Genomic DNA, 14,322 nt, shown 5'->3' on the forward strand with positions numbered 1-14,322 from the left:
TGGGTCCTTATAATATGGGAGTTTTTTAAGTTGTTGGATTTTTTAAGTTAAGTTGAGGATTGCTCTGGTTACAAACATTTTTATCTTTAGGTCTTATAAGTATACTCCTATTTTTCAGGCTGTCTTGACTTAGGGAAAAAGAGTGTGTCATCCTTAGATGCAGAGGAGATGGGGGTGGGGCGGTGTGATTGGACATACTTCTTTAAGTTCTGGGGTATTCAAAGCATTCTTGGCCCATGGGAAATTACATTGTTAAAAGACTCACTGTAAAGAAAAACAGATCGTAATCCAAATCTCTTTCTAAGAACCATCAGGGATCAGAAATGCTGTATTTACCTAATGTTCAATCCCTAGAGTTAGAATTGGAATACTTGAATAATGGAGTGAATGCTTCCTCAGTCATGTCTGACTCTGGGATTCCATGGACTTTAGCCCACCAGGCTCCTCTGGGATTTTCCAGGCAAGAATACTGGAGTAGGTTGCCATTTTCTAGAGAATCTTCCCCAGAGGGATCAAATTTGTGTCCGCTGTCTCCTGCATTGGCAGGCGGTTTCCTTACCACTGAGCCACCTGGGAAACCCTAGAATAAATAGGTGAGCTGTTAAATACACTTTTCCTCAGATATCTCTCTGGTATATTGCTCTTCACATCTCTATGTAGTAAAGTAGAATGAAAAGAACAAATTCCAGTAAGCTTCACTGCGATCAATGAACAGTTCCTTTCAGGTTTCTTTAATTAAGAAGATGTATTAACTTCAGAAATAGGCTTTTGCTGTGACAGTCAATAATGCATAGTTTTGATACCACACTAGGCTGGAGGCACCAGACCCCATGAGTTAGCCGACTGCTTTAAAAACACACCGAGAGCTGTTTTTAAGGTTGCTTTAGATGTTTCATGGCCCGATTGTACCCCGCGTTTTTTCATGACTGTCGAAGGATCCCTTTGTAAGGCAAATTCTCCAGCGGAGAAGCCATCAAGGTACTTCTTGATGCTTAGTATAAGTACTTATTGATGCTTAATATTAACACTGCATGCCGCTGCGCCTGGCAAGCATGGAATGCAAGATACATCCAGAGAAAGTCTGAGTCACGTCCTTTTTGTTAACGAAATCAAATGTTAAATAGGCCAAAAGGAGTATTTGCTGACCAGGAAGTCATTAACAATGAATGGCATCTAACTGAAATAGATAATATAAAGACTTAAATTGTTTTCTGAGTGAAACTTTTTTTTTTTTAATAGTCTTAATAGAAATAATGCTATTATAAACACACATGCTCCTATTTCTGCCTTCCAAAATTCACAATAAGTTCTTTCACACACGTCAGGGTGTAAAAACATTAACCCACAAGACAGTTTTGTTAAATTCAATTTAAATGCAATTTCTAAATAAATTTGGGACAAATATTTTATTCTCTCTGGTTTACAGAGCTTTTAAGGATTCTGTATGTAGGCTAATGAGGGGAAACCCAGTCTGATGTTTCTAGCTTCCTTCAGCCTTTTAACTTTTTGTTTAATACGACTTATCCCCAAATTTTATTGATTGGTGAAGATCGGGGGGAAAAGAATCAGTTTCATTGATACTTCATACAAACAAAAAAACCCTTGTTGCTTAAACTACAACTTACAGAATGGATGGGGTTATTCTTTTTTTAATATATCTTTAAATTTTTTATTCTGTATTGGGGTATAGCCGATTAACACTGTTATGACAATTTCAGGTGAACAGCAAAGGGACTCAGCCACACATATACAGGTAATGGATGGGTTAGTGTTGACAGAGGTACATCTTAGGGAAGGAATGTAAGGAATAGGAATGTTTCAACTGTAGTCTGGTGAGTTGAATTCAAGTGGCAGAATCCTGGAGCCATCTGCCTTAGCAGAATCATTTTTTCCTAACCTATTCCCTTGTTCCTGATGGGACTATAAGTGAATCATTCCAGCCATGAGAATCCATACCCCGCCCCACTTTTTTTTTTTTTTCTGAACACTTGTGGAAAGGAAATCCTTTACCACAGAAATTCCCCCCCTTTTTTTTTTTGGTCACTCTAAATTTGATTTGTGGTGCTTCTCACATGCCTGGGCTGCTGAATTTTCCGTATTTTCAACTCTTCAGAATTAGAAGATATGTTTAGAAGAGTGGCTCAGTGGTAAAGAATCCACCTGCCAATATAGGAGACTCAGGAAACATTCCATCCCTGGGCTGGGCATGCTCCCCAGAGGAGGAAATGGCAACCTCCTCCAGGATCCCTGCGGGGAAAATCCTATGGACAGAAGCCTGGGGGGCTACAGCCCATGGGGTTGCAAAGAGTTGGACGTGACTGAGCAGCTGAGCACTGCCCCCCCCACCCCAAGTTTATTCTGCAAGAAGAGTTGAATAATTGTGAGCATTTTATTTGTTAGCTTTACAGTGTGGAGTGAGTCCATGAGAGTCCTGGCCTCAGTCCAGGGGGTCCCTCTTTAATCTCGTTCCATAGTTTTCTAAGTTGTTATTAAAGACTCACATTGTCTGAGAGCTTCACTATGGCTTTTTTTTGTTTTTAAATACAGGAGCTTCTTTGTTAAACTTGCTTTTAAAAACCTTGAAGTTTTGTATACCTTATTTTTCTTCTTCTTTTCTTATTTATTTGCTATCACTGACAATTTCTTGGCCACAGCTTAGAATAGCATAACTGTATCAACACAAATATGAGTTCTTTTGATTGGTGGTGCTAATGGACAAATAGTACAACTAGCTTGAGGTGTTTGTTTTCCCAGTTCAAGGTGGCTTAGGGTGGGGTGTAGATGCTTGGATCATAAAGTGCTTTGTGTTCTTGCCACAGGCATGGAGTTTATCCTGTAACATTCTGGGAGTCAGGTGTCAGAAAAAAATTTATTCACACTGAATTGTTCGTACTAGAAAATGCAAAACATTTTCGTAACGAATGCAAAACAGAAGAGTTAAACTATTTGCGTAGGAGGACACGTTTTAGAGACAGGTAGTCATGGATTTGAGACCTGGCTCCGTCGCTTCTTAATATTGTGACCATAGTGGTTCCCAGTAAATGGAGTATATATAAAACGTTTAGTACAGTGCCTGGCATGATAAATAAATACTATTGTTATTTGATGTCAACCAAATAGATACCTCGGCAGGCCATCGTTTTTTATTAAAGCTACGTGGTCTGCTTTTCCTGACAAAACATAGTATCTAACAGGTATGGCCTGGGGGCACCATTTGATTTGTTTTCATTGAGGTCATTTTGATTTTAAATCTGAACTGTGTTCTGGTTTCATCTGAGCCATTGCCTCACTGACCCCAGAATAAATCGCTATTCCTTTTCGGCGTTAGTTTTATCCTTTTCAAATTGGTTTAAATGTGCTTGCCTTTTATGAATCTTCCTTTATGAAATTTGTCATAAAAATATGATAATGAGAACACAAATGTAAGATAGATTTCATATTTTGCTTATTAATAGAGAAGTCTCTAGTCAACCGTCTTGGTCAGTGTAGAAAATTATAAAAAATAAAAATCACCAGGCTTGTCTGCACTAAGTATTTTAGTGGTATGGGAAATTATAGTGTCTATTTGATAGTCAAAGGTCTGTCTAGTCAAAGCTATGGTTTTTCCAGTAGTCGTATATGGATGTGAGAGTTGGACTGTAAAGAAAGCTGAGCACCAAAGATTTGATGCTTTTGGTGGTGTTGGAGAAGACTCTTGAGAGTCCCTTGGACTGCAAGGAGATCCAATCAGTCCATCCTAAAGGAAATTAGTCCTGAATGTTCACTGGAACGACTGATGTTGAAGCTGAAACTCCAATACTGTGGCCACTTGATGGGAAGAACTGACTCATTGGAAGAGACTCTGATGCTGGGAAAGATTGAAGGCAGGAGGAGAAGGGGACGACAGAGGATGAGGTGGTTGGACAGCATCACCGACTCCATGGACAATGAGTCTGAGCAAGCTTTGGGAGTTGTTGATGGATAGGGAAGCCTGGCATGCTGCAGTCCATGGGGTTGCAGAGTCGGACATGACTGAGCTACTGAACTGAACTGATAGTCATGTGAACATTTTATCAGGAAAGAAATGGATTCCTAAGGCTGTAGCAGCTGGTTTTGGTTATGATTCAACATTAGGTCAGTTCCGTCAGACTCTTGATACCAAATCACCCTTATCCTTCATGACTTAATTCGGATTATATTGTCTGGATGTCTGACTGGTTGATAGAACATCCTTGCAAAATTTAAATCCATCTTTGTTGAAATGTTTTTCTCAAAATGATCGTTTCTCTAGTCTTTGGGTATGTTCCACAGGAGTAAATCATTTCCATTGTGTCTGCACACTTTCGTGTATTATAGTATGAGTGGACATAGAGGAGGCCACTTGAGTTGGTATCGTTTGGGGATTTTCTTCCTGTGAGCACAAGTGCATACCTCATACTGACTATGAGTGTGTGTTCAGTCATGTCCAACTCTGTGGCCCCATAAACTGTAGCCCTCCAGGCTCCTCTGTCCATGGAATTTTCCAGGCAAGAAATACTGGAGCAGGTCACCATTTCCTACTCCAGGCGATCTTCCCAACCCAGGGATCGAACCTGCATCTCTTGTGTCTCCTGCATTGGCAGGTGGATTCTTTACCACTAGCGCCGCCTGGGAAGCCCCATATTGACAATCATGGCAAATCAGCTTTATGAAGACTTCTCATTCAAAGAGTGGGATCTCCTAAGATCTCATGTGAGCCTAAGACTTTTTTTCCCATACTGCTGCTTTAAAAAAAAAAAAAAAATCCATTCGTAGACAAAGTACCAGGATATGGTTCTAGTGGTAAAGAATCTGCCTGCTAATGCAGGAGATCAAGGGACGCAGGTTTGATTCCTGGGTCGGGAAGATGCCCTGGAGGAGGACGTGATAACCCACTCCAGTACTCTTGTCTGGAGAATCCTATGGACAGGGGAGCCTGGCAGGGTCTTGTCCATAGGGTCACACAGAATCAGATATGACTGATGCATCTAGCATACGTGCAGAGTACTAGAATAGATGACAACTTCATTAAATATGTATATGACAGTTGGTTTGTGAATATGTTGAAAAGAAAATAGTGTTATGTAAATACCTGCTTGAGTTTCTTAAATGTTAGTCATGGCAGGCGTGTTTCATTTCTTTACTGATAAATTACTATACTACTAAGTTAACGAAATACTTTAGCTATGGCATGTTTATTTTGGTATGGTATTCATGTGGTTAGGTTGAAGGAATTGAGAATGGATGATATAATAATGAACAATTCCTGTCACAGAACCAAAAATGTATCTTGTAAACCCTAGGAGTCAGATGTCAATGGAAAAAAAAAAAATCCAACCAAAGTGATCATTAGGTTGGCTGGTTTTGTGCTATGAAGTTAAAGCCTTTCTCTTGCCTTATTCAATGTGGTTTAAGCACAGAAGGCATACATATCATATTTTCTTGTGACACAGACTGGATAGGCTGAACAATGGCTTACAACCAGAAAGACTTACTTAAGGGAAAGAGATCAGACTTTCTGTTGATTCCCAATCTCAAAATAACCACTCTTGATTATTTTTCAGGTAACTCCGTACTCTGACAACCCATGTCTGTCCTTTAATAACTGCACTTGCCTTCTCCATTCATCTTGGGGCGGGACCAGGAAAATTTTTTGTTATCGTCAGCATATTTCCTTTTATCCTTCCCCCGAACATATTTCTTGACATCTCTGAAAATTCACCTTGATGACATTGTAGTCTCAGTTGGATTTTTTTTTTTTTTTGGCCATGCCATGTGGCTTGTGGGGTCTTAGTTCTCCAACTAACAATTGTTTATTCCCTCTCCCCTCAGTTCCCACTGTATACATGCACCCTTCTTTATTGCTCCATCTTCCAATATAGTTGATATAATATCAGTCTGTTCTTGTTGTTTAGTTGCTAAGTTGTGTCTGACTGTCTTGTGACCCCCGTGGACTGCAACTCACTGGACTTCTTTATCCATGGGATTTCCCAGGCAACAAATGCTGAAATGGGTTGCCATTTCCTTCTTCTCCATGAGATCTTCCTGACCCAGGGATCAAACCTGTGTCTCCTGAATCTCCTGCATTGGCAGGGAGATTCTTTACCACTGAGCCACCAGGGAAGCTCATTATATTGGTTAGGGCAATGCAGTTCTTAGCTGAGACATGTCTTTCTTTGACCCTTTAATTTTTCTTTGGGAGTCAATTCTTATTAAGGGTGTTTTTTTGTTTGTTTGTTTTTTACATAATTATCACTAATCCAATCTACCATATGTTTAAATCGGCTTGCCAATGATGGCGACTTTACCATAGGGTAATCTGATTACTCTATTTTGTTCAGAGCTCTCAATGTCTTTTCAGATTTTTCTCTTTCCTGGTCAGTCTTCAACCATTTCCCCGTGCCCGGGCTGCAGGGTAAATGCCCGGCTCTCAGCCTCCTGTGGTCTGAGTCTCGGTATTCGGTGCACACATTCCTTTAATCACATTACTTTCAGGGTAATACTGTTCTCAAGCATGTCTAGTGCCCTTCTGTCCAGAGGTCCTCTGTTTTACAGTTTCCAGAAAATAAGCTCCATTCATCCCCCTGGGGGCAGAAAGGGAAGTGGCTTGGCTATGTAGAATACAAGAGGGGAATATAGAGTTTTAACTGCCTTTAAAAAAATAACAGTTTTATTAGGATATAATTCATGTGCCATAAAATGCACTCTTTTAAAGTCTGCAGGTCACTGATTTTTAATATATTCACAGAGCTGTGCGAGTACTCTAATATTTAATCTTAGAGTGTTTTCATAACTGTCAGAAGAAACTCGGCACTCAGCAGCAGTCATTCCTGCCTCTCCACTCCTCCCAGCACCCGACAGCCGTGAATCTACTTTCTGTCTGTCCATCTCTCTCCTCTCCCCAGTCCCTTTTCTTGTTTGTTTTCACCTCTTCACCACATTTCATATAAATGGAATCATGCACTGTGTGATCTTTTGTGACTGGCTTCTTTCACTCAGTATGATGTTTTCAAGGTTACTTTCTTCCTTTATGTTACTGTTTATGGACACACCATATTTTGTTTTGTCTTTTCATTAGTTGATATCTGCGTTGTTATGAATTTGGGTTTTTTTTGTTGTTGTTGTTATGACTAAGGCTGCTATAAACATTCATGTACAAGTTTTTATGTGGCATACGTTTTCATTTTTCTTAGGTGTATACCAAAGAGTGGAACTGCTGTGTTATATGGTAACTCTAGGGTTAACTTTTTGAGGAACTGCCAAACATTGTTCCAAAATGACTACTGCATTGTAACATATACCTAGAGGTGAAATTGTTGGGTCACATGGTAACTTTATAGTTAATATTTTGAAAGACTACCAAACTTTTCCGAAGTGACTCATCATTTTTCAATCCTATCAACAATGTATGAGACTTGCTATTTTTCCACTTTCTTCCAATATGTCTGTCTTTTTTATTTTAGCTTTTCTAGTGATTTATAAAGTAGTATCTTTTTGTGTGTTTTGATTTGTATTTCTCTAATGACTAACGTTGACCGTCTTTTCATATACTCATTGGTCATATATTCTTTGGACAAATGTCAGTTCAAATCCTTTGTCCATTTCAAAATTGGTTTGCTTGTGTTTTCAATGTCAACTTGTAAAAGACTCTTATATATCCTGGTTACTGCCTTCTATGAGATACATGATTTATAAATACTTTCTCCCATACTGTGGGTTGTCTTTTCATTTTCTTGATGATGTCCTTGGAGGCACAAAGGTTTTAATTTTGATGAGATCATATTTATATTTTCTTTGATTGCTTATGGTTTTGTTATCATATCTAAGAAAAAATTGCCTAATCCAAGGTCATGAAGATTTAATCCTATGTTTTCTGCTGACTGTTACAGTTTTAGCTTTTAATTTACATCAGTGATTCATTTTTGAGTTAATTTTTGTGTCTGAAGTAAGGTAGGAATCAGTGTTCATTGTTTTTCACATGGATATCCAAAGTTATTCTTTGCTGTCGAACAGTTTTAGCACACTTGTTGAAAATCAGTTGACCATAAATGGTCAAAACTTGTTTTGAACTCTATTCCTCTTGTTTTGAACTCTTTTCTACTTGTTTTGAATTCTATTCCATTTGTACGTCTGCTGTCTTATGGGCTTCCCAGGTGGCGCTAGTGGTAAAGGACCTGCCCGCCAACGGGAGATGAAAGGGACTTGCATGGGGAAGACACCCTGGGGGGAGGCCGTGGCAGCCCACTCTGGTGTTCTTGCCTGGAGAATCTCTGTGGACAGAGGAGCCTGGTGGGCTATAGTCCAGAGGGTTGCAAAGAGTCTGACACAACTGAAATGACTTAACTCATTTGTCTTGTAGCGCCACACTGGTTTGGGTACTTTGTTAAATTTTGAAATTGTTTAACGACTTCTTAAACAGTCTTTGAACAATTCTTTTTCAGTTTCCTCCATTTACCCCCACTTCTAGAGGTATTTGAGCCTTTCAGTTCAGTTCAGTCGCTCAGTCGGGTCCTACTCTTTGTGACCCCATGAATCGCAGCACGCCAGGCATCGCTGTCCATCACCAACTCCTGGAGTTCACCCAAGCTCATGTCCATCGAGTGGGTGATGCCATCCAGCCATCTCATCTTCTGTCGTCCCCTTCTCCTCCTGCCCCCAATCGCTCCCAATATCAGAGTCTTTTTCCAGTAAGTCAACTCTTTGCATGAGGTGGCCAAAGTACTGGAGTTTCAGCTTTAGCATCATTCCTTTCAAAGAACACCCAGGACTGATCTCCTTTAGGATGGACTGGTTGGATCTCCTTGCAGTCCAAGGGACTGTCAAGCGTCTTCTCCAACACCGTAGATCAAAAGCATCAATTCTTCGACGCTCAGCTTTCTTCACAGTCCAACTTTCACATCCATACATGACCACAGGAAAAACCATAGCCTTGACTAGACGGACCTTAGTTGGCAAAGTAATGTCTCTGGTTTTGAATAAGCTGTCTAGGTTGGTCATAACTTTCCTTCCAAGGAGTAAGCGTCTTTTAATTTCATGGCTGCAGTCACCATCTGCAGTGATTGAGATTCAATAATGTTAGCTGAGTTGCTTCTCAGTGTTCTTCATTGATAGCTTAGGATTCAGCTTTCTCACGTTTACAAAATCTTTGATCATTTTTTCATCTTCTTTTTAGCTTCCAATTTTTTTGTTGCTGCTGTTTCTCCAATTAATGCTATTCTTTAGTGCCTTGGAAAGGAAAGGCAATCCTTTACTGTTGCTTTAGTAGGATTTCAGGAGGGAGCAAAAATAGTTAAATCTACACTCTTAATTAGAAAGAGTACTTTAAATTCTTACATAGATGATCTGGACTTACTGCCTACACTTTGGAACCCACGTTATCTTTAACTCCTGTAATCTGGGTTTATTTCCTCTCTTGCTAAAACCGCACTCTCTAAAGTCACCTGTGATAGCCAAATCTAACGGTCTTCCTCTAGTTCTCATTCCACTTCTCTGTAGTATTTGAAACCACTGACCATAAGTTTTATCTCCTTTCTATGTTTCACCTCCTTTAATCTTCTTCACTTGGATGACTTTGCTTTTTCATTCTACCTTTAATTATGAGCATCTTTTGTGGTTTAGTTCCTGGGTTCTCTTGGTTATTTATTTATTATTAAAAATTTTTTAATTTGTGATAAAATGCACATAACATAAAGTTTGTCTCTCTCCATTCTTAAGCTCAATGATGTTAAAAGTACAGTCATGTCATTGTGCAACCAATCTCCAGAACTTTCTTTCTTATTAAATTGAAACCCTGTGCCCATTTTCCCCTCTCCCCAGCCCCTGACAAACTCTGTTTTGCTTGTGAGTTCAGCTACGCTATATACCTCATGTAAAGGGAATCACATGTATTGGTCTTTTTGTGACTGACATTTCACTTAGCATAAAGTCCTCGAAGTTCATCCATGTTATCGCATCTGTCAGGATTTCCTTTTTACGGCTGCATAGCATTCCATTGTTTGTATATACCATGTTTTGTTTACCACTTTGTTCATTGATAGACACTTGTGTTGCTCCGCCTTTTGGCTCTTGTCAATAACAATGCTATTAACATGGGTGCCGGGCTTCCCTGGTGGCTCGAATGGTAGAGAATCTGCCTGCAATGCAGGACACCTGGGTTTGATCCCTGGGTCAGGAAGATCCCCTGGAGAAGGAAATGGCACCCCACTCCAGTATTCTTGCCTGGAGAATCCCATGGACAGAGGAGCCTGGCGGGCTGCAGTCCATGGGGTGACAAGAGTCAGACAAGACTTAGTGACTAAATTCAACTCAACATGGGTGCAAAAATATCTCTTTGAGTCCCTGCTTTCAGTTCTTTTGGACACACGCACACACGCGTGCACACACACACAGGCGCACGCACGCGCGCACACACACACACACACACACAGGCTTTCCTGTTGGCTCAGATGATAAAGAATCTGCCTGCAATGAAGGAGACCCAATTTCAATCCCTGGGTGGGGAAGACCCCCTGGAGAAAGGAATGGCAACCCACTCCAGAATTCTTGCCTGGAGAATTCCATGGACAGAGGAACCTGGTGGGCTAAAATCCATGGAACTGCAAACAGTTGGCATGACTGAGTGACTAATGTATATATATGTGTATATATACACACACCCAGAAATAGGATTGCCAAGTCATACCATAATTATTTTACTTTTTTGAGGAATCCTTTTACTGTTTTCCCATAGGCTGGCTGTACCATTTTATATTTCCCTCAATAGTTCAAAAGGATTCCAGTCTCTGTAGATAGGATTTTTTTCTGTATATTCTTTTATTTGGGTAGTCCGTGTCCTGCGCCAGCTAACATCACTGAATTACTCTCAGATTTCTATCCCTAGCTCTAATCTACTTCCCAAATTCCAGTCTAACATTTATAATTGCATGCTATTTAAAGTTCCTTGATAGTAACTGCAGTCAACTCAAATTCACTCTTCTTTTTCCAAAATTTTTTTCCCCTCTTTTTTTCCCAAAACTTATTCCTTCTTTGGAAATAGTGAAAATACCACCATTTATAGCCATGGAAACTTGAGAGTTTAGTCTTTTTCCTATTTTGGACTTCACCTTCTATTTCAGAAGCAATATTCAGGCCCTCACTCCGCCCCTGCTGGCCAGGAGACCCACCCCATTGACTCTTGCCCCCCCACCGCCCTTCCCTTCTCCCCCCCTCCCCTCCCCTCCCCCCTCCCTTCCTCTCTCCTCCCCGTCTCCCTTCCCCCCCACCGCCCCTTTCTGCTGCGACCTGGAGCTGCACGATGGCTAGGCTGCTGCAGGACCCTTTGAATCGTGCGCTGCTAGCAGGGTCTGGGACAGAGGCTGAGCCCCTTGACCACTTCCGGTGTCCTGTGTACCTAGAAGCCAGTTTAGGTGCTGAGTGGCCACGTCCTTTGGTTTGTATGCTGCAGGAATGTCTGAAACTCAAGATGTGTGGGGTGTGTTGCGCCACCTGACCCTGGAGCTCCAGTGGCTGATTGACAGCCCAGAGACTTCTCACCGTGCTGCGCTAGCAGTTTCTTCCCATCCAAGATCCAGGCGCATGTGGCCTCCTGTCTGGCCAGTGGCTGAGGTTAGAAATGGCAGGGAGCTTTGGGCCTGTGCCCTGCGCCTGTGGGTCTCTCCCTACTTGCCTATGAGAGCTGCAGCTGCCCCGAACCTAGCAAAGACAGGGCCTTTGGGGGCAAAGTAGTTTCCTCCAGTGTGCTGTTGCTTGGTGGCTCTAGTGGTGAAGAACTTGCCTGTCAACACAGGAGACATAGAAGACGTAGGTTTGATCCCTGGGTCTGGAGGACCCCTGTTGAAGGAAATGGCAAGGACACTCCAGTATTCTTGCCTGGGAAATCCCATGGACAGAGGAGCCTGGAGGGCTGTGGTCCATAGAGTCGCAAGAGAGTAAAACAATGACTTAGCAATTAAACAACAGCAACAATCCTGGCATCAAATTTACAAATAATCAGTCCTTCATTCTGTTTTTCAAGTTTAATATTTGTCTTCCAAAAACTTACCTTCTCTTGGCTTTGCTTTTCCTACCTCTCTGAAATTTTTCCTGTCTTATTTTCCTTTTTATGTTCCTATTTTTATTTTGTTTTAAATTGCTTCTTAAATTTGATGTTCCCAGGGTTTTCTGTTCGTGACTCTCTTTTCAAACAACATATACTTTGTGAGTGAAGCTGTATTACACCTTTTCAGTACTTGACAATAGCCAAATCTCTATATCCAGCTTAGGTCTCTTTTCAAATTTTAAATCCATATACTCAAATGCTTATTGGACAGTTTCACTTGGTCATTCACATGCGATATATATAAGATCTAACTTTTAAGAGTTTCTTTTTTTTTTCTTAACTTTGCAATTATTTATGTGTGGTCTAGTTCAATGAATGAGACTATAATTTACTCAGTCCATCCAGTCAGAAACTTGAGAGTTATTCTGGAAGCTTTTTATCTGCTCCCACATCCAAGTAGACATGTTGTCCTATGTATTTTACTCCTTAACATCTCTTGTTCTTTTCATTGCATGCTCCCTCTCCTGACTGGACTATTTCACGTCCTAAGTGGTTTATGCCTATAGTCTTGAGGTCCTTCTCCAAGCTGCTACTTTTCTGAAATACCAAGATGGTTACACTGTTGCCTTGCCTAATGCCCTTCCAAGTGATCTCTTTCCCTTACAGGATAAAGTGATAAAGTGAAAAGCCCACTGAACGCCATTCAAGATTTATCAGGATTTGGATCCCGTTTCCCCCTTTGGCTTTATCCTTCATGGCACCTTTGCCGCGGACCCACACTCCATTCTTGTTGAGCAACATCATTTGTTGATATATTTCTTATATTGTTCTCTTTACATAGAATCCCCTCCTCTCTATCTCCTATTCCATTCCAGTTAATAAACACAAACTCACTTTTAGTTATTCAGCTTCTACCAAGGCCCACTTAATTCCCCTATGGTAACACTGAGCACTCTGTCCCTTGTGTTTTACTGTCTTCTGTAGAGAATTCAATGTGTTTTGTTTCACTTATTTATTTGCACGTATGTTTCTTTCAGCTAGTCTGTGCTTTCTGAGGGTAGCAACATATCTCATTTGTCTTTGCATCCCCAGGACTCAGTTTCAGTCACTAACAGAGTGAAGTGAAGGCACTCAGTCGTGTCCAACTCTTTGCAACCCCATGGACTGTAGCCTACCAGGATCCTCCATCCATGGGATTTTCCAGGCAAGAATACTGGAGTGCGTTGCCATTTCCTTCTCCAGAATATCTTCCTGACCCAGGGATTGAACCTGGGTCTGCCAGATTGTAGGCAGACGCTTTACTGTCTGAGCCACCAGGGACGTCCTAACAGAGTGAGTCCTTAACAAATCTTTGTTGAATTACACATCTTCCCAAATCCTCTTCTAGAAAATAATCTATGTATGTTTTCTTGAGCTTACTTTTGTTTCTTTGTTTGGAATACTCGAAGATATAATGTAATAGTTGAGACCATGGATTTTGGAGCCAAACTGCCTGCATTTAAATCCTGCCTCAGCCACCTTTTAACCATGTAAGCCTTTGGCATGCATGTGTGCTGAGTCACTTCAGCCGTGCCCGACTCTTTGCAACCCTGTGGACTGCAGCTGCCAGGTTCCCCTGTCCACTGGATTCTCTATTCGACAATAATACTGGAGTGGGTTGTCATGCTCTCCCGCAGGGGATCTTCCCGACTCAGGGATTGAACCCACGTCTCCTGAGGCTCCTGCATTGCAGGCAGATTCTATACTGCTGAGCCAGCAGGGAAAACCAAACATTTGGCAAGTTACCTAAATTCTTTGTGCCTCAGTTTCTCCATATATAAAATGGAAATAATAGTTACTGCATTGTAAATGTTGCGATGATGGATCACGTTTTATCTTAAAAAGTGTTTAGAAGCAGTTCAGTTCAGTTCAGTCGCTCAGTCGTGTCCGACTCTTTGCGACCCCATGAATCACAGCACGCCAGGCCTCCCTGTCCATCAGCAACTCCCGGAGTTCACTCAGACTCGCGTCCATTGAGTCAGTGATGCCATCCAGCCATCTCATCCTCGGTCGTCCCCTTCTCCTCCTGCCCCCAATCCCTCCCAGCATCAGAGTCTTTTCTAATGAGTCAACTCTTCACATGAGGTGGCCAAAGTACTGGAGATTCAGCTTTAGCATCATTCCCTCCAAAGAAATCCCAGGGCTGATCTCCTTCAGGATGGACTGGTTGGATCTCCTAGCAGTCCAAGGGACTCTCAAGAGTCTTCTCCAACACCACAGTTCAAAAGCATCAATTCTTCAGTGCTCAG

Source organism: Capricornis sumatraensis, chromosome 4 (assembly GCF_032405125.1).
Source record: "Capricornis sumatraensis isolate serow.1 chromosome 4, serow.2, whole genome shotgun sequence".
NCBI classification, from domain to species: domain Eukaryota; kingdom Metazoa; phylum Chordata; class Mammalia; order Artiodactyla; family Bovidae; genus Capricornis; species Capricornis sumatraensis.